The following is a 6,117-nucleotide window of genomic DNA, read 5'->3' as shown; positions in this document are numbered from 1 at the left end:
CATGGCCACTAAGCCTGGGCGTCCGGAGCCTGCGCTCTGCAACGGGAGAGGCCACAACAGTGAGAGGGCCACGTACCGCAAAAAAAAAAAAAAAAAAACCCAAAAAATCCAGAAAGTTTGAGGGACCAGCTCAAGTTCACATGCTTGTTAGTGAAATGAAGGCTCAGGGACCACGACTGTAAGCAGATAGGATAGGGGGTCCCCAGAGAAAGAGAACCAGGCATGGACGGCTTTCTTGACATAAGAGAAGCCATTTTTGGACTAAGCCATTTTGTGACCTAAGCCTGGCCACAATGCTTGCCCTTGAACAGGTCTCAGTAATTAATGATTTTAAGGGAAGTGAGGGAATGCAGGAACAAAGGAAAAACAGTCAAGAAACAATAGTTCAGAGATAAAACAGAGTCCTAGTTCCTCCTCAACGGATATACATAACAATCTGATACATATCTTTGAGTTCTGCAGAACTAAGGCCCCCTACCCAGATGGAGGATGGAATGAGGATGTTGACCTTTTCTGACCCTTAAGACTTCAATCAACTACAGCTCAGACTCTGTCAACCCTTACCCTAATTCTATGCTATAGTCTCCTCTGCCCAAACCCCTTCACAAATATGCATGTACCCTTAGCTTAAAACTTCCCCAGTTTTGGTGTTTGGGGAGACACTGCTTTGGGAAAGATCCCCGGTGTTCTCCTTACTTGCTGCAAGTAGTTAATCCTTCCTTCCCCAATCAATCTGTTGTAGGAAAGGGGTCCCTTCCAGGGTCTGAGAGTAGGCTCTTGTCTAACACTTGGAAATGAATTGTCCAAGGAGACACACGTGCTGACAAAGCAAGAGACGTTATTGGGAAGGGGCGCCCGGGCAGAGAGCAACAGGGTATGGGAAGCCAGGAGAACTGCTCTGCTACGTGGCTCACAGTCTCGGGTTTTATGGTAATGGGGTTAGTTTCCTGGTTGTCTCTGGCCAATCACTCTGACTCAGGGTCCTTCCTGGTGACGTGTGCATCACTCAGCCAAGATGGAGTCCAGCGAGAAGGATTGTGGGAGGTTAGTAGGACATATGGACTGGTGTCTCCTCTCTCCTTTTGACCTTTCCCAAATTCTTCTGGTTGGTGGTAGCTTGTTAGTTCCGCATTCCTTACCAGGACCTCCTGTGGTAAGAGAACTCATGTAAGTGGTTACTATGGTGCCTGGCTAGTGTGGGTGGCTTCAGTCAGTGGTTCCCCTAACAATTCCCCCCGAGAGACTTCATACTCAAGATACTTCTTGGGAATTGGGGCAGAGGTCTCTTTCTTCTGTAACTACTTCCTGATGAGAGTGGGCGTAGTCCTGCCTAGTGGAATAGAAGTCTTTCTCCACCTGATTGATTGATTGATTGATTGATCTGCATTGGGTCTTCGTTGCTGCATGCGGGCTTTCTCTAGTTGCGGTGAGCGGGGGCTACTGTTTGTTGCAGTGCACAGGCTTCTCATTGCCGTGGCTTCTCTTGTTGCGCAACACGGGCTCTAGATGTATGGGCTTCAGTAGTTTCAGGACACAGGCTCAGTAGTTATGGCGTGCAGGCTCTAGGGTGCACAGACTTCAGTAGTTGTTGCTTGCGGGCTCTAGAGCACAGGCTCAGTAGTTGTGGCACACAGGCTTAGCTGCTCCGCGGCATGTGGGATCTTCCTGGACCAGGGATCGAACCCATGTCTCCTGCATTGGCAGGTGGATTCTTAAGCACTGCGCCACCAGGGAAGTCCCACTCTCTCCACCTGATTTAAATCGAGGTATTCTGTGCCCCAAATCAGCATTCACCCTCGTAGTAACAACAGTTTAGCCTGAAACTGTTGGACCCTATCAGAGATGAACCTTGTCAGCAGCTGAAATAGACAAGGACCAAACAGGAGGCCGAACAGGATGGTCGTTGCCGGGCCCAGAAAAGGAAGGCAAAATTTGGGGTGAGGGCTGCAGTGTGTGTGACTTTTTTCTGATCGGTGGGTAGTGAGGTAACAGGGTGGTGCTCCAGGAGTCTTGTGCTCAGCCTGAAGTTACCATCCGTCACCTGGGTGGGGGCCTTAGTTCCTGCAGAAGAACTCAGAGATATTGTTATGCATACTCCTTGAGGAGGAACCAGGACTCTGCCCCAAGGCCATACCATCACTTGACTGCTCCTCCCCTGTTTCTGTATACCCACCATGCCCTGATAAGCAACTGTTTGAATCTGCTCTTTGGAACTCAGGGAAGGTCAAGGAGGCTGAATGAAGCCTATTTCCCCTGATAAGCAACTGTTTGAATCTGCTCTTTGGAACTCAGGGAAGGTCAAGGAGGCTGAATGAAGCCTATTTCCTACAAACAAGAAACAGGGGACACAGAAAGGATTTGTACTCCAGAGCCCAACAGAGTCCTGCTCGGTTTCAATTCAGGGAACTGGGGTACGACACCTCTGGCCACTCCCTGCTAAATAAAAGGGGGACTAGTCCTGCCTCAATTTGGAAAATAGACACCGAGTTGGAAATATTTCTGAGTTCCAAGTCCTGGATCTGAGTCTTGTACGATTAAAGTCTCAATCCCCGCGTGCTCTAGGGCCTGCATGCCACAACTACTGAGCCCAAGTGCTGCAATTACTGAAGCCCACGCACCTAGAGCCCGTGCTCTGCAACAAGAGAAGCCACCGCACTGAGGAGCCTGCGCACCGCAACGAAGAGTAGGCCCTGCTCGTCGCAACTAGAGAAAGCCCGCGTGCAGCAATGAAGACCCAAAACAACCAAAGATAAATTAAAATCTCAATCCCTTGGTCCACCATTTTGGTGTAACAGATCCAATAAGAAGTAGTTGGGGACTTCCCTGGTGGTGCAGTGTTTAAAAATCTGCCTGCCAATGCAGGGGATGTGGGTTCAAGCCCTGGTTCAGGAAGGTCCCACATGCCACGGACCAACTAAGCCCATGAGCCACAACTACTGAGCCCACGTGCCACAACTACTGAAGCCCATGCACCTAGAGCCCGTGCTCCGCAACAAGAGAAGCCACCGCAATGAGAAGCCTGTGTGCCGCAACAAAGAGCAGCCCCCACTCACTGCAACTAGAGAAAGCCAGCACGCGGCAACAAAGACCCAACGCAGCCAAAAATAAATAAATAAGTTAATTAATTAATTAATTTAAAAAAGAAGTATTTGGAGGAGTGACAACTGGAATTTTAGGAGACAAAATAAATCTCATTCCCTGAGGAATTCAGAAGAGTAAGCCGGAAACCCAGTCTGGACCTTGCACTTTGGGGAGACTTGTAGCCAGGTAGCCAGTTGTTTATTCTTATGTAAGTAGGTTTTAACTTCAGATATGGTATTAATATGTACATAACAGGAGCTATTGGCCACTACACGTCTCTTTTTTCTACTACTATCTGATCTAAAACAATTTCATTTTCTAAAAATTTAGTAGTTACAAGAGGATACCTTGAAACCATAAGGTTGCAGCTACCAGCTGCCAGCAGACATTTTTTTGAGAATGGCTGGTGGCAACCCAAGTCTGACACAGCTCAGAAAACTCAAGTTCTTAGCAATACAGGACTTGTCTGAAATCACGTCCATAATGCCACCTAGTATTACCTTGGATGTCTGAATCACAGCTACTCCATTTTGACTTTCAGTTGCACTTCTCTCTTTAATGGCCAAAGCAGATGTCACTGTTAATGATTTTAGAGCTTTTCTAGATATGAGAAGATGGAAGAATTTGGGCTCATGAAGTCTTCTCCTGAAAGTATCTAACGATCTGCAGGCCTGTTCTACCAGTTTTTCCCAGAGCACAGAGTGCCTCATTCCTGATCTCCACCCTGAACTCCTTTCAGGGTGTGTTAAGGTCAGTGGCTACAGTGGCCATTGACCTAATCCTTGCAGAGGCATACGGCAAGTGACAATTTTCAGTTGGCAGGGCCCCTTCAGGGTCATAAATTCAACCATGGTTTCGGGGGCACTTCATGACCACTTCATCCCATGGTGCTAGGAATGATCATTCCCAGGTCTGGCAAAGATTTCACTGATAGGCCACTCAATGTGCTATTACTAGGCCTTATTCACAGTAGCCAAAAATCTCTGGACCACCTGTCTTACGAGTCTTTTATGGTCCACGAAAATATTCCCTCCTGTTGCTTCTTCCCATATCTAGAGTTACACTATTACCATCATTGATCTTACATGGAACTATATGTCATCATTTTGTCAGAGGCTCAATCACACATTTGGTAATGCAAAGAACAACAATTTTGTAAAACACTCAATATAAAAAATAATATAGGGGGCTTCCCTGGTGGCACAGTGGTTGAGAATCTGCCTGCCAGTGCAGGGGACACGGGTTCGAGCCCTGGTCCGGGAAGATCCCACATGCCGCGGAGCAACTGGGCCCGTGGGCCACACCTACTGAGCCTGCACTCTAGAGCCTGCGAGCCACAACTACTGAGCCCGCGCGCCTGGTGCCCATGCTCTACAACAAGAGAAGCCACCGAAACAACAAAGAGTAGCCCCCCTTCGCCGCAACTAGAGAAAGCCCATGCACAGCAATGAAGACCCAACGCAACCAAAAATAATAAATAAATTAAAAAGTGATAATAATAATAATATAGGGACTTCCATGGCAGCACAGTAGTTAAGAATCCGCCTGCCAATGCAGGGGACACGGGTTTGAGCCCTGTTCCAGGAAGATCCCACATACCGTGGAGCAGCTAAGCCCGTGCACCACAACTACTGAGTCCATGCTCTAGAGCCACAACTACTGAGCCCGCGTGCCACAACTACTGCAGCCTGTGTGCTCAGAGCCCATGCTCTGCAACAAGAGAAGCCACCGCAATGAGAAGCCAGTGCACCGCAACAAAGAGTAGCCCCCGCTCGCTGCAACTGGAGAAAGCCCGCGTGCAGCAACAAGGACCCAACGCAGACAAAAATAAATAAATTATTTATTTATTAAAAAATAATATAGCTAGCACTATTAGTAAGCTCACAAGTAAGAATTTAAGTCAAGAACTTCCATTAGGTGCGGCCCAGTTTTCTTAGTCTGTTCTGTACCAATCCTTATCTTTAAGGGAAATAATAAATTGGCACTATCCATAAGGCACCCAGCCCAGTTTCCTAGTGTTACTAGGCTGGTTATCTCTAGTATGGTTTAATTGTCCCCAAATAAAGTTGCCTTTAAATTTAAATGACCATAGCCTGGTGTTAACTTCCCGGTTGCAGATCATGGAGCATCTGAGCTTCGTCCAAGGACAGATTACTGAGTTAAGCTTCAGAAACAAACTTAGAGTGTCCTTTTAATAATTCAATTAAAACTTTACAACAATATAACATAACAGCAAAAACTATCTAAGAAGTGAGTCTTAGTGAATATAGACCTCAATAAACAGAATTAGATTTTGACGTCCGTTGAAGCATCGCTTTCTGTCCAAAGTTACCTTCATTTTTACCAATACAGTCAAAGCAAGGTTAATTTGTCTGCAAATTAAGTCTGATTAATTGATAAAAGGATTCCCCAGACCAGGAAAGCAAAGCCAAGGGCTTGTCACAGATTCTGCCTCACAGATTTAGGCGAATTCCTCCCTTTTTAAGGTCCACAAAAATACCTTCAGATTCCTGCACCTGTTAGGAGGTAGCCTTTCTAATTTATCTGATAAAGCTGCTGGGAACCCAAGAGTTTCCAATCTCTGGAGGGGTCAGGTAGAGAGAAAAGAGAAATGTTTCAATTTTGCTTACAAAGGTATAATTTACCAAATTGCTGTAAGTCATAATTAGTTTGAGGGGAAGGGTTTCTTTGTATCTGGAAAACACAAATTAACAGCTAGTAATGTTTCACATAGAAACATAAACATTACAACTATATTCACCAGTCCATTCAGTAACTAATCCTCTTGTTAAACTTTTGATGAAGCATCAGCTTACCTTAAGATTCTTTAATTTCTTACCCAGTTCCCCAGGATAATTTGAGATTTATCAGAGTACAACAACTGTCTATAAATGACAGAAAGACTTAAAAAGTCACAGTTAAACATCTGATCACAATGTAATTGACAAAAGAAACTTACTGCTGTGACATGCAACATTTTAAAATAACTAGAATTATGACTGGCAACATTTTTTTTCTTTTTTTTTTTTTTTTTTT

Source organism: Physeter macrocephalus, chromosome 21 (assembly GCF_002837175.3).
Source record: "Physeter macrocephalus isolate SW-GA chromosome 21, ASM283717v5, whole genome shotgun sequence".
NCBI lineage: Eukaryota > Metazoa > Chordata > Mammalia > Artiodactyla > Physeteridae > Physeter > Physeter macrocephalus.
Note: the sequence above shows the minus strand (reverse complement) of the source record.